This window comes from Anas platyrhynchos, chromosome 8 (assembly GCF_047663525.1).
Source record: "Anas platyrhynchos isolate ZD024472 breed Pekin duck chromosome 8, IASCAAS_PekinDuck_T2T, whole genome shotgun sequence".
In the NCBI taxonomy this organism is placed as follows: Eukaryota; Metazoa; Chordata; class Aves; order Anseriformes; family Anatidae; genus Anas; species Anas platyrhynchos.
This window is the reverse complement of record NC_092594.1, coordinates 25,920,655-25,945,639: the sequence shown is the minus strand read 5'-3', so window position 1 is coordinate 25,945,639 and position 24,985 is coordinate 25,920,655. Positions and strand designations below refer to the sequence as shown.

Genomic DNA, 24,985 nt, shown 5'->3' with positions numbered 1-24,985 from the left:
GAACAGAGGAAATGTAGCTTCAAGTAACTCTCTGAAGCAAGCTAGCTGTGGATAGAGGAGGAGCTCGAAAACCTGCTAAATGAACCAAGACAGTGCAAGAGCTAGGAAGAATTTCCTTGGGAAGCAAGCTCCGGAATTTTGCTTTCATACCTTACATTTTTCTTAGCTGTTCCCAGTTTTGTAATCAAGAATGTGAGTCTTTTATGCTGCTCACTGTTAAAAAACAAAACAACAACAACAAAAAAAAGCACTTTTTTATGAGAAGCACTAAGTTGCTAGTATCAGTGTGGCAATCAGTGTTGTGAAGAGTCTGGCAGGAGGAAGATGCTCCTCTGGCTGATGTCCTGCTGGCAGCGAGGTGTTCCTGTTCTCAGGTGATCCCTGAGAAGCAGATAGCAGCAAGCAAGACATTCCTGCAGGGTGGGAGGAAAAATACTTCTTACGCAGGAAAAGCTGCAACCTTTCAGTCCAAACAATTATGTCAAGAGAAATTTGTTATGAATAAATGCAGTTTCTCATACGGACGACTAAAATGATGAAAACCAAATACTATTTTTCTCGTTAGTTTTTGTGAGGTTGAGAATATATGAAAGGTGTCTAAGGGAGAAAAACCCATAGTCGCCCACTTTAGGTTTCTCCCCAGTGATGTGCTTGAATGGGATCAATGAAAAACAAACAAACAAACAAAAACAAACACCAATTCAAACTAAAAACATTCAGCGATGTAAACATGGTGTATTTTTAGATTAAAAACAACCAAATTAGCACTACAAGTACAATATTTGCCTGTAATCTATTTTCTACATGTAGTTAGTCAGAATTGTTGTTTCTGTAAGGGGTTAGAAATGGTAACACGTATCTTGCATCTCTCTGAACAACTATTAGGTTGTTAGCCATAATAATCTCATGAGAGATCTGAACCCTCTCAGCTCCTTATCATCTTAAGGAGTTTCATTTTCTTTCTAATTTTGCCGACAGCTGTTGATCTCTATTTCTGGATTGACCAAAAAAAAAAAAAAGTTTTTAGAACTTGCCTTTTGTTAATCCTTTTCTTTTGCAGCATTTCCCTTTGGGGCAATTCTTAATCTTCCACAAGTATCAAGGCATTCAAGTCAATGTTGATTTAGTGGCCAGTCAGGATAAGAGAGAATTCTTTAGTTCATGTGTCTTTTTTTTTTCCCCCTTTTCTTCAGTAGATTGTAGATTTCTAGAAGGGTTTGAAGTTGAGCCTGCAGATTAGTTCAGCTGGTAGTCTCTCCCTCCCACCTTCATACTATATTTCCTTGCCAATAGAAACAGCACTTTCCAGATTTTCTTAATGCAAGTGAGTACTAGAGGTATGCATTAATTTATCCTAGAAACTTGATCTGTGAGTTATCTCAGATCTATCAGCCTAGGTGCTTGTTGGGACTTGGATCTTCGTCACAAGAATGAAAATTTCTTGCCAGAAATTCTAACTGCAGACATAGGCATAGCTAGCATTGTTGAAATATGAAGGAACTCAGTTGTCTCATTACTGTCCGTGTTGCAGAGGCGAGAAGTGTGTCAGTATACCTTCCCACAACAAGCATTTCAGATTATAGGTATTTTTTTTTCTTACTGTTTGATCCATTCCACAGGTGTTTATTATTTTTTCCTTTTGTTTGCCTGTTTAAGACTCTCATTGAAATAAATAAGAAGCCATGCTGTGCATTTGGGGACAGTGCTTGGTCCTTTGAAAATATTTTGCTGTAGGGTCTCTACTGCTGTGGTACAAGTTGCATAATTTGAAATACCTACTCTGCATTTTAAAATTTAAGAAATTTGACAATGAAAAGAAAAAAGAATCAGAGAGATGACTGATTTTTTTTTTTTTTTACATCTGTAAGTAAAGTGAATTTCTCTTGCTAATGAAGTTTGTAAAGAGAGAATCTGGATGAAACAAAGATATGTATCAGAAAAACTCAAAAGAATTGACATCAAGATGGTAATGAAAATAGTCACTGAGGTACATAATACTTAAAAATTAAAATATTTTAAATTGTTATTTTAATTTTGACATAATTGTATACACCTTACCAGCATTTCAGTGAAGACACCATTTATACATGCTGCTAAAAACTAAGCTCTCAAATTATTCTGACTTCAGCAGTATGAATTACACATATAAGCAGTCTTTAACATAAAATGACTGCAGCAGTGGCATCATCTTTCATCTCTTTTCCCTTCCCTGTCTCACACTTACTCTTTCATTTTGAAAAGGTCATGTCTGTTACTGTAAGTGGTCTTGTACACCAGTACCGATCACAACAGAAGGGAAAGGCAAAGGAATCTCTATTACAGGGAATTATCAATTCTTATTGTTTTGCATGTAGTTAAATTATTATTAATTAAATCAACAAATCCTTCTACTGCTGACAGTAATAGAAAACTGAGATACTCATTTGTTATTAAAATAAGCCAGCATGACCACGTAAAAAAGCAGTCCTACCTTTCTCGCCTACCTTTGGGCCTTGTTTCCAACTTTATTTTGCCCGTACCTGCAGAAATGTGGTCTGTGGCCTGAACCCTGATCAGTTCTGCAGCATGGTTGATGCATTTGCACTGTAAAAAAAACAACCCAAAGCAACCAACTAACCAACCAAACAAGAAACAAGCAAAAACAAAATCCCACAACCGAACAACAAAAAAACCCAGCCACCTAGCCCAAACTGGGGTAGAAAGCAAAAATAAAAGATGAACAGATGAAGTATCTTTGTGTGTGTGTGTGTGTATGACAATACTTTTCTATGCCATTTGAAAACACAGCCTTGGTCTTCTTAAACTCAGTTTGTACTTGGGGAATTGGATTTTCCCAGTGCAGCAGGATATGAAAAGACAAATTGAAGGATAGAACCCATGGTATTTTTACTCCCACTTTTGGGAGGAAATAAGAGATTTTTATGACCCTTTTTATTTAAGGAGAAAAATAGAACCCAGGTTGGATTTGATTTTTTAAGTATTCCCCTGCTTATAGTTTTGAGGTATTATCAGTTTTTATAGGTGGATTTAATTTCCATGGAGTAAAATTGGTGCTAATTTCAACATGTGGCAGGCTACTGTAATGTTATTTCTTTTGCTGTTCTACGATTTCTTTTTCTGTTCTATTTCTTGATTACTTTTATTGTAAACCCACAAAACAGCTGGCATAATGCACAGATTGAAATTACACTTTTACAAGAATGATAAAGTGTTAAACTACTCTTACTCTGACATTTTGGGCAGCTGGATTTTAATTATTTGACTGAAGTTGTTAATTCAGCTCAATAAAAGCCATATCCGCATGATAGATGTAGATGTCAAAATGCCACAAAGGGTTCCACGTCTTTGATTAGAGGTGTTACTATGATGTTAAACCCAGATTACAAGAGCATCTTAAATTCTATTGATTCTGTCATCCTTCTTTCTAATGCGCTGTTCAAAATCAATATTAAAAAAAAAAAAAAAAAAGGCTAGGAATGATGCTATATTCCACCCCCCCCCACCCCCCCCCCCCCCACCCCAGACCTGCCGGTTTCTCTGTAAGTTACCAAGAGACAGTCTTTCAGTCAAGGAAGGACTCGATGAAACAGGGATTTAGTCTGACTTGGCTGTCTTGCTTTAAGTTTCATTTTGTTATACATGCTTCACCCATCTTGGGACGTTGTATCAGAGCAAGTGCTTGGGGGATGCAGCTGTCAAGCATTATTCCAGATAAAAAAGAGCCCAAGCTACATCCTATCAGAGAAACTGTCCAGAAAATCAGATACAGCTTCTTTCAGGGTTAGTTTGACTTTTGCTTACATGTGGCACAAAAGAGCTTACAGAAAGGAAGTGCAGTACTTGGCACATTTTGACTAGTTGCAAATTCATGAATACTCTGTATTCTCTCTTTGTTTAAGGCTTAGTCCTTATGACCGCAAGCGGTCTGTTATTCTGTTCCCCTTTCCATTACCTTGTTCTTCTTTTCTCAGGGAGATAACAATGGTAATTCTGCTATGCAAATGATGCAGTTCTTAATGCCGGTATACTTTAAAAACAAAACAAAACAGTAGTGTTCTAGGAATAGGAAGAATAAAGAAAGAAAAAGGCTATCAGTGTTTACGGGAGTAATCCTGCAGAGGACAGATCGTACAGAGTGGTTGAATCTTTTCCTTTAAGTGTTTCTTCCAGTATGTTTTGTCCTGGAAGCTTAAGAGGATAACCTTCTTAAAAGTAGCAGTTAAAGCCACAGCTTATAGGGTAAATATATATATCAGCTTTTAGAATTCGAAGGTGGAAATACAGTCAGGAAATTTAATTTATACTGCAGAAATCAGTAAAACACAGAAGAATAAAAATTGGAACCAAATCGTAGTTTACACCCTCCTGCTTGAAAATGAAGCTTTTACAATCTCTCTCTCTTTTTGTTTTTCTAAAAACAAATATTAAAAATCAGAATGCTTATATTTTTAACATTTCTTTTACACTGGAAATCTGCAGCAACATAGTTTAAATGTTATATACTCTGACTTGGCATTTATTGCATTTCAATTTTTATGCCTTTTTATGGATGGCTTAAGTAGGAAATAAGACAAAATGATTTTTTTTTTTTTCATTTAAGTAGTTGCTGGGAAAGAGGGAATAGTCTGAAAATACCATCTTGTAATCATGAATTAGAATGAGTTATGCCATGTAGCTGTGGAGGCCATTTAGTATTTCAGAAGCACAGCAGGGGACCTTTTTTAAAAGACATAATTAAAAACAACGGATGATATAGGCTGTTATGGATCTTAGGTCCCAGGCTTCCAGAATAATTTAAGTTCCTCTAAAATACTGCTGTTGTTGCCTATTAGCGTTTGTGTGCTATTTCCCTTCAGTCAGTATTTTCAGATGGGGAGATTTCAATAGGCCGCATCTGTGTTGGTCACTTTCATTACATTCTAGTCAAATATTGTTTTGTAGGTTTTACATAATCAACCATTTGAGGGAATATTTAAATACTATTTATTAGGTTTTCTGTTTTGAAAACCTTACCGTCGCCTAGTGAAAAGACCATACTGTAGCACTGTAGATGAAGTTGCTTATATTGTCATAATAAACAACAAAGTTGTTCAAATGACGAAAGGTCATCTTTTTTCCTCACTAGTCACCAATTGTATATGAATTGTTTACTTGCCACTCCCTCAGGCACAGAGCACCGTGCTTTAAAATAATCCTGCATAGTTACACAGGGTTTTGTCTTAAATTTCACTGTAATATCAACAGCTTTTATGATGGTCTTAAGTATTTGGAGGAAAAATTCTTCACTGCTAATAGTGAAGATTAATGTGCATCTTTGAGAAATAGGGAACGTAAAAACATGCACAACATTTTCAATACTCTAATGATATTCCTGAAAAATGTTTAATGGGGTTTTGAATTGAAACCTTATTCTTTCCTTACTGCAGGAAGGGAAAATCTGTAATGATCTGTAATCATTATATACCATCCTCTAAATTCCAATGACATATTCACTGCTGTAGATGTGGGTCAGTAAAGCTGTGACACCGACCATTGGCATCTTTAAACAGGATATTGTCTAATACAGTTTATAGCTTCATTCCCTGTACCATTAAATAAATAAAGCATTCAGCATGTGCATCAGTGCCATCAAGCATGAATACCCTGGTGGACTGGGAATTAAATGCCAAGTGAGGGTCAGAAGCAACAAAGGCTGAATAACACTCAGCAAATGTATACATATTAGGTAAGGAACAGTGCCCCTGATGCAGAAGAAATTGAATAAGCACCTTGCAGTGTCTAGATGGAGCATAAAGACTTCTTTTGTTTGCCTGAACTGCCATCATTGACCCAAGCAGAATATTCCAGTATTGAATGAACTGAACAATAGTTTATTACAGGTAAAAGGAAATCTTTGGATTCCAAATTCTTCTGGGATATTATGCTGCCTTGATTATTGTACACTCTGTAGCCCCTTAGGCCACATTGACTGGTAAAATATATTTTGCAGTATGTTCTCTTAGCAGTCAGAAAATATCACGCTTCTGTCAGATTTTCTTTGTCTGTCTTAAAATCCACATAACTTTATATTCTTACAGGAAAGGAATAACAGTTACTGTGCTTATTGTGGTAGTTTCACTGCTTCTCGTAGCTCAGTTTTATTTCTATGAAACACTCTGCTTTTTCCAAATTTTAAACAAATATCAAATTGACACTATTGCATTCTGGCTGACCAGCTTGAAGTTACTGCTGAAGCAGCTTTTCTTCATCTAATTTAAACAGTTTTTCTAAAAATATCAATTATGTTTTATGATCTAATATAAATGTAAAACAATGTGTCTAGCAAAAGTTCCCAGAGGCTGAATAAAGTTGTTTCTTTCTTGGGTTATGTTTGAACAGTTCCCATAAAGAGACATATTTTTGTAAATACTTAAATTGGTTATTCTTCATGATTATAGTTTGTTTTGTTTCATATTACCCTGTAGTGTACAAGTATCCTAGGAATATTATTTTTCTTATTAAGATTTAACAGGAGTGAGTGCTTAAAAAAGTTACCTTCTTTGCTTTGCTTGCCTGAAGTATGAATAACAAGCTTTTTGGCTGATCTAGTATAGGTCATTTTATTTTAGTATTAAAATATCTTGTGTAAGCAACTAAAATGAAAAGGCATAAACTGCATTATGAAACCTTTGTTAAAACAGAAGGGCAGAAATTAAATAGGTGACTTCCTGGTAAGCTAAACCAAGGAATAATTATTTTTAGAGTAGTAACCCAGAATGCTGGAGTACTGATAACCGTCTGTTTTCCCATAAAACTATTTTCTTTAGTTGTAATACATAAAAATTAAGTTGGTTGTAACTCTTGTCAGCGGGATAGGAGAATAATTGACAATAGTTAGAAGGGAAAAGCATGGTTATGGCTGAATTTTCCACTCAGCTGCTTAAGTGTGTTCTGAACAAAGAAATTCAGCAACCCAAAAAGTCTGTGAATTGCCTGAATTGCTGGGGATTAAATCATGAAAATTAAATGAAATTTGTTTTGGAAATAAAAATGGAAAAAATCAATAATGCATCAAACTGTCATAAGAGGCTATTCAGTTTCTTGCATAGTTTTAGTAATTCATCTCCTGAACTAAACTGGTGGATGTGCTGATATATGATTCTACACACTTACCAAATTTTGTAATTTAATCCTCACTGTAACTCAATAGCCTTTTGCCTAAGATGCTGTAATCTCTTTAGGATGTGCTTATCCATGAAAGTAGACCCCACCAGCCTCTGTAAGACTATATGTGAGCACAGAATTTAGTATCCATTTAAGTAGTCATACCCTTTTTGTTAAATAGTTCTACAGATCTCATTTTGTATGGTTTTGTTTCCTCAAACAATAAATAAATAAATTGAAATTAAATTAATGTAATCAGATTAAAACATGGTAGTTGTTTCGTGCAGGTGAGAGATCTCAGACCAAATCCTTTTAAAATGAGAACAGGTTTAATCGGTGTGACTTCACTAGTCATTAATTCAGTGCTAGCTTTCTCTTATTAAGGTTCATTGTCATCACTTTGTGTAAGTATCTTTTGTTTTCCTGAGAGTCTGAAAATACACATATAAACCATAGAATTGACATGCATTCAGTATCTGCAGTGATTTCTATGTCTACTTACATATTCAGAGCTAGCAGAAACATAAACAGGTATAATGCTGGGTACTTTAAGGCTTTCCTGTAATCTCTATTAATGCTCTTTATTTGTAAATTGGATAATGGCATGGAAAAAGTTAAGCTATTGTCTTTTGATTACTCAGTAGCATAATGCAGCAAAAGCTACAGTAGGCTTGCGTTTGGTCATAAGAAAAAGGTGTTTAATGTTTATCAGTCTCACAGCAGTTCTGAAAGTGGGATCCATGTGTATAAAACAGTATTTGTGTGTTAGTAATGAGGGATAGGGATGTTTCAAATTCTAGAAACTCGAGACTTTTATGTGATTGGAACTGCTCGCAGCCAAACAAGGGCATGGAAATAAATGAACAATTACAGAGCAGGAAAAAAGTTTATCCTCCATACTCTTCCATTTTAATGATTATATTACCTCTTTCCAGGAATAACTAGAATAGTGGAATACAGATAATAGTAACTAGAGTAACTAAAGTAACTGTAATACATATACTTTCAAATTTGAAAGTAAATTCAGAGAACACAGATAGTGTTTCTACTATTCTGAATCCAAGGAATAGCTTTTAAAATTACTTTAAAAAAGGAAGCAGTAAGAACAAGCAAAGAACTATCACTTGCTTGGAAGCAAATGCAGATTGCAAATTCATGTAAGACTATTTCTGACTGTATTTGTGCAGTTTTCATCATAGTGGAAGAGGTAATGTGGATGTAACATCTTTCATGGGAGAACAACATCAGGGGGAGCTTGTACATGTCCTTCTCCAAATCACAAGAATCCAGCACCTCACATGGCTGGACTCAAATATTTTTTAAATGTAGAGTGAAACTCTGAAGAGAGACTGTAGAATGGATTGCTAGGCTTAACATTCAGGCTTATCATAGGTCAAGAATAATAAAATGTGTTCTACCTTCGGTTAGATGTTTTCCTCTTAATTTTTAACATCTTCAGGCCAATCCATGTGTAAAAGAAGATGGCATTTGGGGGGCATTTTTGTAGCACTAAAAAACTAATTTGTGTGGATTCTCAATACCGTACAATTTGACCCTATTAGATTTCTCAGAACACTTCATCTATCCACTTCCATTTTTACTTGAAGTTGTTAATTTGTAAAATGATAATTAAGATTGTCAATTATTTTTTTTTAAGTTCTAGTAAGTGTATTGTACCGCTATAATGAACATGTTCAATTTGTGCTTGTACAGCACAATTTCTTCTTAGGCATCCTATAATCTCTGCTTCATTATCCAAACAAGATTTCAACTTCCCTTTCAAGTACATCTTCTTGATTAATTGGGCTATTAACTAGAAGGTACCCCCATGCAACTAAAAGGGTAGTGTAGCACTGATGATTTGGGATGTGTGTGTGTTATCCAGAGACCAAAAGAGGCACCCCCAGGATTTTGTATGACAGACTTGAGATACCCTGCTTGTGCTTTAATAAGCAATTGAAATGGGTAATCTGCTAACACATTGTTGTAAGTAGCGGGTCATAGTTGCTAGAAAATAAATTGGGATCTTACAAAACAACTGCATTAACTTAGGGATTTTCACTGTTATAACTTGCCACTAAGCTTTCTATTCAGACTGATCAACTCTGAATTCACACTTATTGTGAATAATTGTGAATTCAATACAGAGTAGCAAAAGTTTATTTATATTTGTCTTTCTTTTTATGAATAATTGAAATACCCATGCATGCATTAAAAAAAAAGAAAAAAGATTGGCACATGTTAAGACACTAGAAGTGTTTATATTACTTTGTGCTAGCTAGAAACTGAAACAAAATAGTTCTTATATTAAATAATTATCATAAGGAGGGGTAATTCCAATGATATTCATTATTTTCTTTTTATTTCAATTTTGTCGTTGGAAATGATAGCTTCCATCATTGCATTGAAAGATACTTAATCTACAAATTTGACCAGAAATCTTTTAGACTGTCTAAAGTTCATTTCCTGAGAAGTAACCTTCTGAAATTCTGGATAAAGCTGACTATTTGGCCTGCTTGTCCTGGGTGGAAGACCAGGGATTCCTGTTGTATGTGCATATGTCATGTATGCATGTTGCCTTGTGGACTTTGAATTTCAGAGAATTTCAGAAGCAACTGCTTTCTACGTTCAGAGAACAGTGTTCCTCACTACTTAAATACATCGTTTATTGCTAGCAGAGCACCTTGTGGCTTTGTCTTGTGTTTGCTTGCTTCCATCTCTGCCTTTGCCTCCTCTTGCTGTGTTGAAGAGGACAGTTACCAGTGAGCTTCTCCCTCCTGTAGGTACTTACACATGAAATCACCTCTTAACCCTCAGTTGGATTGATTTTGTACCCCATGTAATGGACGTTCATAGATTCTGAGCTATTTCTGTAATTTTATAATAGACATTTCACCTCAAAAGAGCTACAGGCTTCACGTGCAGAGCCCCCCGGCAACCCAGAGCTGCCTCTGAGCACTAGCACAAACAGGCCTCTATGCCAGGGAACTGCATATTAAATCCAAACTAGTTTAGTGATGTACATGAGGGCCAGAAGCAGAAAAAAAAATCATATAAGCATAAAAAAAAACAACACCAACAAAGTGACAATTTCTTACCCCGTTGTTCTCCACCAACCCTTGCCCCATGGGCCTGCTGTGTCCCCACAGAGTGCGTGGCATGCAGACATCCTTCCCTGTCCCCCTCTTCCCAGTGTAGCCCATATGTGGCATTTCAGCAGGCCCCGCCTTGTCTTGCAAATGCACACAAGGTTTACTTTGATGTTGGCTACACAATTTTATTTGTCTTGGTTTACATAGTAACTTCAACAGCTGCCAGAGTATAATATTGCATAAAACGTGAGTGTGCCCAGAACTGCCAAGCTGTGTAACTACTTAACGTTACTATGCTTCCTTACCCTCCCTGAACCTTGAAGAAAAGCAATATAGTATTTTATAAGCTGATCTGTGCTTGATCTTGCCAAACTGTAAAACAATAAAATATAAATGCTGACTGATTTTGAAATCAGAGCTGAAGAACAAACAGTTTTGCCCAGGCATGCAACCTGGAGTGCCACATTAATTCACCCGGTCTGTTCCTTGCTGTTCCCTCCTGAGGTGTTGGGGGCTCTTGTCTGTGTCATGCCAGCTGGTGAGGTACACTTGTTGGGATGAGGATGGCTCTCTGCCAAGCTGCATCGCTTCCAAACATGTTGAAGTAACTAAAATTTAGATTTGAAGTATTTAGTTACTCTGAGCCAGCTCTTCAAGATTTTCTTCCTCCTATCCCCAGTGGCACCCCTTTTGTTTCTTGTGCTGGAAGATAAAAAATAAAATAAAATTGTGGACTGCTGCTTGGAGACTCGAGCAAAAGTTTCGCATGAATACCAGATGAAGAAGAATACTTTTTTTATACATGTTTGTGTTTCAGTTAAGTAATATTTTCTTCCAAAGCATTTGCAGTTTCAGACAGTAGAGACTGCTTATAGTTTGGGGATTTTTGATTTTGTAGTACTTACTTGTGCTTCTGTTTTGAGTCTTGGACTCTTATTAATTTGGCACATGTCTTGCTCTAAAACCACATGATGCCTTCTTGGAAATATAATCAAGTCAGACAAACATGAAATTACAGAATGTTTTTTTTTTTCAGCATATTTTTTAGTTTTGCCTTCTTTTCTATAGCATATGTATGTATATAGCTATCTTTGTCTTTTTTAAAAAATAACAGTTTTAATGAGTAAGTCCTAGCTAATTCTGGAAAGGCTTTTTGACATTTGCAATGTTGGTATGGAAACTGAAGTTTAGACATCCATTTTTCTTCTTAATGTTAGGTGGTTGGTCCCTTGCCATTGTTATTCTCCTTTCACCTTTGTGTTATCCTTGAATTGGATCTGAAGCTTCTTGGGGTCTGACCCAGAATTGCCTACTGCTGGCCAGTAAGAAACGGGGTTTCCTGTTTAGTAATAAACAGGGGAAATGAAAAAAAATATTTTTTTTCTGTTTTCTGACTTGGAGTGAGCACTTAGGACTACTTCAGGCACCTCCTTCCACATTTGTTCCTGCAGTTGCCCTCTTTCAAAGACGAATGTATCAGGGGTGGTTCTGTCCTTGCTGCTGGTGCCATCTCCCACCTTTGCACAAAAATACCTCACTGCAGGTGCAAGGAACTGAAAACTTGGAGTGTCCTCTACACTTGACAGAAATGAACATCCATCCCTTCTGAGACCACCCTAAGCTCCAGGCTGAAGGGGCTCTGCCCCTCCTGTTGAAACAGCACAAATATGCAGAGAGGAATCTCTAGGGTCAGGGCAGTAACAGGGCCGATAGGGGAAGAGGGTGAGCCCCGGCTTCTGAGCCGTCACTGCACCGTAACTTGCACAGGGACAAATAAAACACTTGGATTCCTGTCTAATGAACAACATTTCTGTTTTGTTGTATTATTACAGTGTAGCCAACTACAGGGCCATTAAGGCCCAGCATAGTGGTCCAACACTTTGCTAACAGTTGAACCTAATTTGCTTATGGAGGGTACAAGAAACTATGCAAGATGCAGCTGTAGAATATCCTGATGCTGATGTAGGTAGGTATCCTCCAACCATGATCAAAGATAAATTGTCTTAAAGCATACAGGCCTGTTGCCAGTGATCGCAAAAGTGAACGCTTCTAACTAGGCCACTTATCTCCTGGTCATGCTTCTGATCAAATGACAGTACCCTGTATGTGTTGAATTCTAGGCCAAGTTAGATCTGTAGTCATAGCCAAAATTTATTTGTTCAGCCCTAAAATGAAAGAATCCTCAACTGCCTTTGGGTTAAAATTTTATAATAGGTCTCTGAAACAACCTGGTATTGAGAACTCACAATGGTATTAATGTGTTACCTAGGAAATGCTAATTAATCCCCACATATCATTTCCATGAAAAGCAAATGCTGAGTGGTTTATTAACCTTTTATCTGAGGGAGGTGGAGAGAAGATGTAGGCTCACCATTAATCTACCCTCCCAGAGAGATGGGCAGAGAAGAGGTGGAATTGCAGAGTTTATTATTTCTCCCCACTTAGAGTGGCAGTACCATATGCAAAGATCATTATGAATCTTTCCCACAGGGAAACAGGAGAAAGAAGGGAAAAAATGTCATTAGTGTCTGCTTAGCAGTAGTGAGGTAGTGATGTTAGGAGTCAGAGCTGGGTTTATTAGTTCCCCTGTGGATGGGAAGGAAGGAAGACAACCAAAGTGTGTGGGGGAAGAATCTAGGGAGGGGCGGCCAGGCACACCACAGTGCTGCTTCCGGATACCATGGTTCCCTTACAGGGACTTTTTGGTTTGCACACATAACATTAAAGCTCTACCAGTTTGCATCTAAGAAACAGGAGTGGTGAAATCATTGATCTGGAACAAAAGTTTGGGAGATGCTAAACTAGCTTTAGGCATAAGTGCTGTCTTCTGCAGAAATAGTTTGTGATTTCATTTACATTTATTCATTTATTTTTTTTGACTTACGAGACAAATTTGTAAAGAGTTAAAATTACCTAGAAACATGAAAGCAGGAAATATTTAGTTTTCTTTCCTTCTGATCTTTAAGTAAATTTCTGGATATAAAAGGATGAGATTAAAGTGGTTTTAACATTTTAGATGGCTTGGTTGCCAAAACCAAACAATTTGGTATTTCATTCCAGAAAATGATGTGCTTTTTAAATATATCCATATGTAATATAAACAAGCTAGGCAAATAGTTTAATTTAAATGTCAGTAATACACAGCGTCTGAGGAGGTGCATACTTGGTTGAATATTAGTATTTTTTTCTCCCATGTAGGTTCAACGTACAACTAAGAGTAAGAATTTGATGTTCATTTAATTAAGAGAAAAAGATTCACTTTCCCTTTCTAGTATAACAAAAGAGGAAGAATATAAAAACCTCAACTAAAGCATCACTGATATATATAGAAAGTGGCAAATGGAAGTGCAAATTCAGTCTAAGTCGATTCTTATCAATATGTTTGTGTATCGATCACCAAGTTTCATTTTCTTTAATAATACAAATAGATTTAAATAAGAATAAATTGATTATCTAAATACTGGTTCTTTCTGATGATTTAAATTATTGAACTTTGAATTAAACAACAATTTAAATTTAAGTGATTCAAAACACTTAGATTTATAAATGCAGTTTAATCCACTGCAAAGGGATTAAACATCCATCCACATCCAAAGGCGTGGATGGCATTCTTTGCTCATGCAGGCTTGGGATTCAATTATTATTGCATCAACAGGCTACCTTCATTCCCAGTATGTAAAAAACCACGAATGGTATTTCGTATCATATGTAGGAGCACTGTGTGGCAATTGAAACCAAGGACCTCTCTGAGCTTTCTTTAAGATTTACGCACGAACCTGTAGTGCAGAAGAGCTTCTCTCCATTCTGGGAGTCTGAGGGATATATGGGAAAATCTTGTCTCACCACTTGCAAAGGAATGTATGAGGAACGCTTGTCACCAGGCGAGATCTTTTATCTCATTTACTGCCAGTGGAGCGTAGTGGAGGAGTTCTGTTTTACCATCAAGTACCGTTGGGACTTGCTAAGCACCATGAAAGTTAACTAAATCTCTGCCTTTATCCTAAAATTAACATCATAATTTAGGAGTGGAGCATGCTTCATTGTTTGGCAGTTATCTTGAATCCACCTTTTAAGACCAAAAGGGAAAAAGGATCAGAGAATGCATTTACCGTGCTTCAAGGCAGACAGCAGTTTCACAGCACAGAAATAAAATTAAAAACAGTGCTTGTGCCTACCAGTAATTTAGATAAACTCCAAGGGGTTTCTTTTGTCTGTCTCAAGCTCGTAGGGTTTTTGTGCAGTCCTGTGACTGGGGATCAAACTTGCACACAGACCTATGGCTTCCCTTCGTGCAGGAAGACCTGTATTTGAGGACTGATACTCAAACCCAGGGATGTCATTCAGACTTGCATTCCCTTCCCCTCTCCAGATTTCTGTGAGTGTAACTTAATTAGTAAGTTGATCTTAACCTTTTCCTGCTGCTGCTTAATTTTTAGAAATGCTAACAACCTTTGGGAATGGTTAGGTGGAGCTATTCCTGTCTAGACAGTAAATACAGCTTAATGACTGTCCTGGTCTTTAAACAATCTTTTAACTCCGTGTAAAGTATGTGCTCCCTTATGTTTCATACCGTGGGGGGCATCTTCAGCATGCCGACCTCTTTTTGCATCGAAAAATCCCCGCTGTACAACCAAAAATGTATATTTACAAGCTATCAAATGTTTTTTAAGTCTGTAAATGAATTGTGCATGTTCAATTTTTCTAACAGTTAAATGAGGATGGATGCAGTAGTAAACAGGCGCTCTCATATTGCAATGGATTTGTGGGGACTGACCCCAGCTTTTTCTTTCAGGGATACTGGGACATTCTATCATGCTTTCTGTGCCCATTCTCTAAAATGTGGGAGCTAATTTACTATAATCTGCACAGTCTGGGGAGTTATTACTGACCTCTGTGTTTGTTTTCAAAAGACAGCATTCTTTATAGAAGTTTGAAGCCAGACATCAAAGTATTAATTTTGATGGACACTGAATTTCACAGAAATTCTGAGGGAGTTGTCAGAATGTGAAAGCGAACATCACAGAGGAAAAACAACCAAATGCTGGTTTTAGTTACTTTAATCTATTCTGGTTTTGTATAAACACATTTGTGATGTTGCTTACTGCTGGCTGTGTATTCTTTTGGGAATGAAGATGTCCTTGATTCCTGTCTCAGGCGGTGTTTCTTCTCACTTCATCAGAAATTGGTCCTGATTGACAACAGACATTTGTGTTTTTAAACTGTCTTTTAGGAATAGTCACAGTGCCACAAAGAAAAATAGGAGACATATGTCCCTGGAAGTGTGTACTGAAAGTAATCTATTCAAAGTAGTAGTTTCCAATGGTCTAGCAGCAGGAAAACTTAAACGTGTGCATCAGAGGTTTCAAGGGCCGGTCTTCATCTGCTTATCCTAAAACTGCATACATTTAGAAAAAAAAATCATCCACAGAAGTCCTTTCTTTTGCTTTACTCATACCTTTGGAAATTTCTGTAATTCACTTTGCTGAGGTGGTCATGTCTGCAAGTCGTTGCTAACATTCAAAGTTAAGTCGACTAGGTTTAAGTATAAAACTTATCTTTTAATGTAGATTGATATATGAACAGAGGAAGTGCTGTACTTACCCATGTTCTATTACAGCCCACACAAAGAAAACAGAAAAGTTAAGACTCAAGGTCTATTCTATAATTCAGGGTTTTTACTGAAATTTGAAGGCAATTTAAACCACCTACTTATTTCAAAGGTAGTATCGATAGACCACCTGCTGTTGACATGCACTAAGAAAGATGGAAGGATGTAAATGAGTTTTAGTGATTTGCCTGCCTTTGAATACAAATGAGGCTAACAACCTCCTGTCCTGCACTCCAGCAGTCGACTACCAGAATGTTTCCAGTGTGCTTTATTGAGAAGTGGGTGTTGTCATCATGAATTATCATTAAACTTTGTTGTTGTTAACTGCTTGTTAGCAATTGATAATTCAAGTGTAATTCTGTTAGATATTTCAGATATGTCACGTACTATGCAGTTCGTAACTGCTATTTGACAATGAGGAGCTCCTTCCAATAGAAACTTGGAAAGACTTGTCTGCACATAGGTGGCTATTGAAGGATTTGTGGTGAAGAGTGAGATTTAAGCTGAAGCAGCTGAAAGAGGGTAGAGACTAGAAAACCACCTATCCTGAGGTTATAAATGTAATCTTTTAAGTTCAGCCAGTTTCTAGTCTGTCCAGGGAAGATGTGTAAACTTATGTACCTAACAGTAGTCTTTGCTTTTCTTTTAAGAACACTGCATGCCTTGGAAGTTAAAACAAAGATTACAGTAATGTCTATACCTTTTTCTTTTAATGTGGATGCCTTTGTGATTAAAACATTATTTCTTCCAGTGGCTTAACAAAAAACTAGGAAACAAACAATTAAGAGCAGGAAGAGCTGAGCTACTTTTTGAGCTGATGAGATAAAAATCTGAACAATTGCGACTGTCCCTTTGGCATAGCACAATTGGCTTCTGTGGAGGGTTTTTGGACTGATTTCCATTCATTGTTTTCAGTGACCCTTCTTGAAGAGTCTGAAAAACATTTCTAAAGTTAGAACCTCTTCTTTCTTCACTTGCAAATTTTGTAAGCACTCTGCAGTGATTCATTTGTGGTTGAAAACTGCTACTGGCTGTCTCCTCCCATAGTACCAGCCATTCCTTTGAGTATTTGCCACCTATTCCTTGTTTTTGCATGGCTTCAAAAGCAACAATTGTCACAAAGAAACAGGCTATCCTAAATGACAGCTTTCACTGTCTTTAAGATCACAGGTCAAAATGGAAAATGAATGTTTCAGGATGATTTGATAGCACTAGATAGTATCTTAATGTCATTGTATACTGATTTTACAGTTTAATTCACCACTATAAAACTTCCAAGTCAAAGAAATGTCTCCTAGTCCTTAAATGGGCAGCTATCATAGCCATAATTTGTTTATGAGACGCTTGTCTTTCTGGAAGACTGGTCTGTCTCGGTTCCTATCAAAAATAAATCAATTTCCTGTGGAAACTGGCATAAATCTTTCAGATTGTTTCTTAGCATTTCTTCAGCATTTGTCAGAGTTGCTGTTAGCTGTATAGCTTTGTGTTGTCTCATAATGAATTGTAGCGATAGATAAAAAAAAAATATTAATCTGTTTTTGTTAATCCTGTTTTGTAATTAAATACATCTTTTATATAAATTCTGTTAAGATTTGAATGAAAGGGGATTTATGGAAACATGACTTGCTTTTTATAAGATAGTTTTAGGATTATGAAATCAACACTGGGAAAAAGAAAAGTTTGACTTGCTCACAGAGCAAAAGATTTTCTCTTTGTTATTCTTGCTTTGCTGGCACTATGAAAAAAAAAAATAAGAGCATTCAAGCTGGGTTGCCTGTGGTTTAACTCTAATTCTATAGGCTGCACACTCTATCTCCCCAAAATCCCCACAGCAAGTGACCTTGTCAAACAAAAGTGTGGAATAATGGGAGGCAGCCCAGGGACTGTGGCTCATTTACAAGCAGCTGTTTGCTACTGTCAGAACAAAGGCAAATCAAAGTTGCATTAACGGGGTATGACAGGCACAGTGAGCAGCTCCCCAACAATGTTCATCCTCTTGTGTTGTTCTGGTTATAATATTGGCTTGCCTGAAGGAGAAAATGGTCATAAGGTCAAGTCAGACATGGATGTTTTCAAAAGCCTTTCAAAATTGCACACATTTTTCAGCTGATCAACTATTGATGTTTTTTAACAAAATTAGCATAATGGCAAATAAATACATATTTATGTGTGTGCCTGTCTTTTGGTGTAAGAATTAGAACCACACAGAGAATTAACAACTATGTCTTCACAGCAAGATAAGTGTCACATGGCCTTCCACAATTGTCTGATTCATCCAGTCCAAAAACCAAAGCAATCGTAGATAATGCCACTTCTAAATTTCTACATGGCATTGAAGCATGGCTGGAGGATCACTCTTGCTTCTCCATAGCTTTTGTATTTTACTGCTTGACTAGAACTCTTCTCTGCACCTTGCAAGATAGCACCAAATTATGTGACACTTTGGTGAAGAAGTTACCAGTGTATCCTGAATTTTGAGAAATGATTGGCTGTACTGGGTCTGGCTTGCTCAGTTTAAGCTTGGTAATGTGTATTCATTTGGAAGACTCGATACAAGTGAAGAGCAAAGAGATTTCTTATGGAGAAGTGCAAGCTTGTAGACAAAAAGGGCCAGAATCCAGCATATGACTGCAGTACTCCCTAATGATGACTTCATGTAGCATACAGAAGGTTTGTTCGTAGCCATGTGAATGAGACTTCTATAATTTGAGCCTGTACTGCTAGACACCAGTCTGTTGTCTGAAATCGTTCTGAGTTGGTTAGACTTGGTGAGAACATGTCTGAAAAAGGCTTGGGAAGTACAGAAATTCAAAGAGAAAGGACAGGAGAATAGTTGGACATGAACTTTGTAACAAGGCACACAATAGGCAGCACATTTCTCAGTGTTTATTGTACCTTGTGTAGCGTGATAAAGGCTGAAGGCAGAGTGACTTTAACAGTCCCTGAAGTGTAGTATTCCCTGAGAAATGCATGGTTTAAAGTGCTTTACTTCCATTATGAAATTTATAAATAAAAATAAGGAAAGCAGTAAGACATTCATTTGTTGGGCAAATTGATACAACTACTACATCATTAATAGCTGGGCAAAAAAATCTATTTGTTTCAAAAGACAACTTACAAAGTCCTTAACATTTGGCAAATATTTTACTACTAGTGTAAATTTCTGAATTACTTGATTATTTTTGATAGAGAGAGGGAGACCAGGAAATAGGAGATAAATACTTCTACAGTAAAATATACTGCAGATTTAAGGCAGCTGCAGAGTGCATTTTGGTAATGGCATTTGACATCTGCTATATTTCACAATTCAAGATGTGAAAAAGCCTCTAGAATTTAACAATTTGAAGTGCAGTTACTTCATTTTTCAGTCTCATTTGCATTATAGTTAGGAATGTTGAGAAGGTACAGATATGAATAATGTGCATAAGAGACGATTAAGATATGACCAATGTATCTCCTAACCTTTAGAGACAGCATGCTCTAATTTGATACCTTTTAGGGTAAAACTTTCAAAAGTGCAGTGGCTTGCATGCATACAAAGTTGTACTGACAACATCTTTTAAAGTGCTAACATGAATATGAATTTAATTTAATTTATTCTCACAAACTTGCAGTTCTAGCTGTATGTGTTATAGTATCATGTACAGGTGCCAGCCAAGATTACGGCTCCATTGAGCTATACTCATCCAAGAAGTTCTATATTTATCAGCCTGGAGGGCTTGTCGAGTTTCCTCTTTTGCTGCCGTTATCAACTGTTTTGAAATATTCAAAACCTTAAGTGGTATTGAAAACTTACCCAGTGTCCAAAGTACATTGTATATTTTGAGCTGAGAAATAGAACTGTATTTGTAGAATTGTGCTTGCATTTAGCTTAACGCTCAAAATAGAAGAACATAATTTTCATAGGAAATCTGATAATGCTAATTTCTTTCTACAAAAAATTCAGATTCCTTGTGCTTCTCTAGATGACACACAATGGTAGCAGTTTTGTATCATCATCTTTGTAGTCAGTATATTTAACTGTAATTAAAGAAACAGAGATTTTATTTTGTTGTGAGTCAATCTGTTAAGCTCACATGATAATATGTAAATTCCTTTCAGTTAATGGTCCTACTCTTGCTGGGAAAGGAGGACATTTTGTGCATTGCTTTGCTTGAATAGTACTAACAGACTAGCAGATGGTCACTTTCCAACTGGTTTGCCTTGAAAAAAGAAATTAAAATATTATAGTGCCAGGGAGAGATGTTGTAATGTGTCCCTTTCAAATTAACAGGTCGTTTTTTCTACTATTTTATGATTGTAAAATAGCTCAATGTCACATAAAAGGTTAAAAGCTGAAGTAAATGGCATCATGGGAAATTTGAAATAAATAGGGACTCATATGGTTTATGGCTCTATACTTGAACGCACAAGGAATATATTTCTTTCCTTGAAAAGGCATTCTGTAAGAGCTTGCCATGTTAATGTGAATTGTGGTCACAATAGATTGTATTTAGAATAGTTTTAATTCACAAGGTAACATTTTTTGTTTACTGAATTACGCCTTAAAAAGGCCACTCGTTCAAACTGTTTACAAGCCTAAGAGAGAATGCAATATTTTCAGAAAAAAATTGAAGCCATACAGTCCAGTTCATTGAATTATTCTGCCAGTGTCTTTGTGGCTACTTTTCATAGAGCACAGACCTTCAGAATTGATTAAGTTTTAGACTGCAAACCGTCAGGTATTTCATGTTAGTGCCAAATTTGTTTTTCATGGTAAAACTGTTTTCACTGACTTCTGTGAGTCCTAGTTCCAGCAACCCTGCTGGGCAACTTGAAGAAATTTTTCAGCTAGTGTCTGTCCCAGTGGCTGACATATTGCTATGCAGGTGAAGAAGGAGGCGATGGGAAAGCCTTTGTAAAGCTTGCCAGTAGCTACCATTGTGAGATGACCTTTGCTTCTTTTGATGAATGGTCAACTGTGGTTGTTACAGGGTTAGGGTCCAAAGACTAAGAGGAGATGTTTAAAACTGAACTGTAGAAATCTAAGGGTCTCTAATGAATGTGTGTAAAATTGTCACCATTGAGATCTTTTGTCTTTCAAAATCATTAGCAGAGGTAACCTTTAAAATTATCAGTCACATGCAGCTTCAATGGATGTATTACATTCAACAAAAAATGCTATGGTTTGCTATTCTGGGATTTGTTTTCAGTCTTGTCCTACTCTCACAGAAGGAGACCTATGGATAAGTTGCCTATAAATGAGCATTACAGCCAGTTTGTTTCAAAATGCCTCTAATTTTTTATTTCTCTTTTGCTTCCAGCCATCTTTTGCTCAATATAGTTGGTAATCTGTGAGGAAATACAGAATGCGTTGCCTTTATTTCTTAGTAGAAGAATAGCAGTGGTAACTGCAAAAAGAGGCTATTCAGATAGGTGATGAAGCCTGAAGATATAATTTCACTAAAAGCTAGCTTAGACCAATTAAAATTAATAACCATTTCTCATAACTTTGGCAGAAGGGAGCTGTGGATATTTCTGTATGGTGCTGTAAAGGGCCATGGTAAAATGGCTTTGGAGCTCTGAACTGCTCAGGAGCTGTGCCTGCAGCTGCCAGTCCTATGCCCAGGCTGACAAATTAGGCCCTGGGGATTGCCGGTCAGTGCCCAGAAACCCACAGCACACCTTTGGGCTGTTTGGAAGCAGAGGCAGTAGTTTGAAGGTTAGCTCGAGTCTAAGCACCAAGGCAAGGACAAAAAGATAGAGACTGTTCAAACAGAGGATAGAAAAATTCCAAAGAATCAATGAGTCAAATTGGCCACCTGGAAAAAACAGTTCAGAGGAGAAATACCGGGTTGTTGTGGCTTCCTACCAACAGAAGAGATTGAGGTATTTTTTTCACAGTCGATTATGATGGAGCAGGGCCTGGGTAATATTGAACTCCTTTTCCAGCATGTGGTGTCATTGGGAAGCTGGTAGGTGAGGTTAGGAGTGGTGTTCAAAGAACATGAAATGCTTGGGTGAAAGATATGGATTGTCATGAAGATGTTTAGCTCTAAAGTTTCAAGATCACTAAAATTTTGCAAAAAGACATCAAAACAAACAGGTTGCTGTCATTGTGTTCAGGAATCCAGACTAATTTTTCAAATAAGAATAAAACAGTGGTAAGAGTGTGCCATAGTAAATTATCTGTAAATCAGCTAAAGGCCTTTTTTCTTCTGATGGATGCTGCATGCATATTTTGCAAATGAGCGTGTTTATGCCCAAATGGCACATTCATTTGCTTTTGCGTTATCTTTTTAATGGAAACCTTTATTTGTCTTTTTCATGTTTTTTTCTTAAGGTGATTGAGTTTTAGAGTCATATGCAGTGATACAGATATTAATATGCATTATTGCAATTGGATGTAATTAATCCATAATTGCACCTTTTTAACTGGGATGACAACGACAGGGACTTCAGTTTTTAAATGATGTAGGAATAATTCTTCCTATATGTGATTTAGGTTTTTATCTGGAAGAGGTATTTAGATCAAATAATCTATTAAGTGGATAGGAAAAAGCAGAAGTCCATTTCAGCCTGAATTGTCCTATGATGCTGTGATCTGAAGAACTGCTTTGACCTAGAGGTCAAAGGTGAATGTGCCCATATTCACTTAGCTACCAAAAACCTACATTGGGCTTCCAAGGGAAAAGGAGTATGGCTAGGTTTGGGGTTTGGTCTGGGCAATGAATTATTTTGTTTTGATTGAGCCTGATCTGGAACAAAAATTTCTTGCCTTTTTTTCATTGCATGCTTACAAATCTGTTGAACAAAGGATTTTACTGATGTCCTTAGTTTATGTTGGAATAGTTGAACAATTGAATTGTTGCTCCATGGCTTCCTGAGATGCTTGGCACCAACCAAACACACAAAAACAAGGGGGGGGGGGGACGACACAATGATGACACAATAAAACTAAACAATTAGTTTTCTTTTAGCTGCTGATGAACAGACAGAAGAAAGTGCTATTAACATGTTATACTGCTTTGATTAATGGATAAAAATAAATTTGTAAATGACATTTACCAAAATGTGATGTCATAATAAAGTTCAGGAATTATGTAATGGATATCCAGAGTCTCCCAGTGCAACTTGGATCCTAAGCTAAATCCTTTGCATTCTTTTAACTGTTGAAAGAAACAAAGATCAGTTAAATAACATTCAGCAAAGAGTTCAAATCACCAGGGCTTCTCAGTCTTGTTACACTAATAAATGTATTTTGCTAAAACTAATATTATAAAAATATGTGTATAAAGGGGCTTATTGATTGTTGCATGGAATAGTATTAAGAATTGAAATCAGATTTATCCATTGGTAAAATAGCAAATAGATGGTCAAATGGTTGCAGCGTTTCAAACAAGGATCAGTCACAGTTCTTCTGTTAGAAATCTTTCTGGTAGTCTTACTCACTAGTTCCTAAGGGCAGATTTTCTTTTTTCCCCCAACAATCTTTCCCTGTCTCACTGGATTTTTTATTGCTTAAATTCAACTGGGAACATAATGTACTTGCTTGTCGTTCCTCCTATTTCCTCACTTTGAAGATACTTCCTTTAAAACCTGTTTCAGGATTTCTTGAAGGATGAGATAGGGACACTAATATAGCATTTTCCCTTTATTGGCCTTCCTGGTGTTGAGGTACTGGGAATTGCTTGTGCTCCAAGTTTGGTGCGTGTCCAGTGATGGTGTGCAATTCCACCAAACGTAGAAGGAAAAAACAACTTTAGATGTTTATAAAAGGTAATTATCATCACAGGGGAAAAAGACAGTAATGCAGTCAGCTACCTAAATGACTTGGCACAGAATCAATTTTTAATTTTTTTCTTTTCTTTGTGTGTGTGTATGTGCTTTAAGCATTTATTTTGTCTTGTACTTCCTTTTCCCTCCTCATCACTCTCAAAACCATTGCACGTCCATGAGTAAAACCAGGGAGTGGTCTCTGCTGGCAGCAGGGCATGCTCGGGAAGTAGGAGTGCCAGGGAGCTGGAGATTCCCAGGGCTTGTGGCGGGCTGAGATAACCAGGCTCAAGATGCAAACAGCGGTAAACGAGGAATGCCCATCCAGTAAACACAACTGCAGAGACCTTCCAGAGCCACTGCCCCGCCAGCCAGGCCCCGTGGCGGGCTGGGGGCCGAAGGATGCGTTCCGGAACCCCCCGGCTGGCGCTGCCCTCAGGCGGCCGGGAGCATGAGTTGCTCACTCGGCCTCAGGCTGGAACGTGGGGTATGGCCCGGAGTCAACGAGGGCACGACTGGGCTCGCAGCGATTATGGCAGAGGCATACTGGTTTCCTTGACAACCAGACCGAGGATTCTTTGTGATTTATTATTTACCACTTCAAACTCTCGTTCTCTGATTTAATTAGGGAAAGGGATTTCCGTAAGTCCCCTCCCTTCCAAGCCTGAGAACCCCTCACCCTTGCTACAGCTAGCCCAGGCTGATGCTGCTCAAATCTGCCGCAGATCAGGCTCAGCACTGAGCTTCTGGAATTTCAGGCAGGTCGCTCAGACAGCAGTTAACTGAAATTCGGTGGATATTACGGTGAGCAATGACTTGTTAATCTGTATTTACTGGCAGGGATAACAGACATCTGCACTCACCGCCTCTCCCCCTGGCCCCCTCCCTGTTTTTTCAGAGGCAGGGGACTGCAACAAGTGACACTTTTCACCGTTGTTCTTCGAGCTATAGGAATGATAAAATAGTATCTGTAAGCACTCGTTTCCCTTGTTATGGCAATTCACGTTGCTTTCTCCTTGAAGGCTTTATTAGCAATAGATCAGCCACAATTGTGTATGTGAAGAGTGTATTTTGATCTTTGGGAGGTATTTTACTGCCACCAGTTGCGTTGATATTTGAAACAAAAATCCTCTCCTAATATGTGGCTAAAGACAGGGAATACAATTAGTCTGATCTAACATCACATGAATGAAGTATGTATTTCCCACGTTTATAAAGGATTGGCTCAATCTGATCTACAGGGCCTGTTCTAAATTTAGTAATTCAGAATAGAATTTTGAACACAATAATTTATATAATTGAGATTTTTATTCAAATGTCACCAGCAAATCTGTGTCATTATATATCAAGATTGAAATTGGGTCCTCCAAAGGGCATTTTTTCTTAA

General features: G+C 37.2%; 1 protein-coding gene and 1 long non-coding RNA gene across 23 annotated transcripts in view; one reads left to right on the top strand and one right to left on the bottom strand.

Moving 5' to 3' along the window:
• Positions 1–24,985, top strand: part of ADGRL2 (adhesion G protein-coupled receptor L2) — a 391,077-nt gene that overhangs the window by 281,567 nt on the left and 84,525 nt on the right. The window lies entirely within an intron of this gene.
• Positions 1,107–13,221, bottom strand: LOC119717655 (uncharacterized). Its single transcript, XR_005267646.2, has 3 exons — positions 10,242–13,221; positions 2,471–2,583; positions 1,107–1,207 (listed from the first exon to the last, which is right to left on the bottom strand). It is a non-coding gene; the product is annotated as an uncharacterized lncRNA (long non-coding RNA).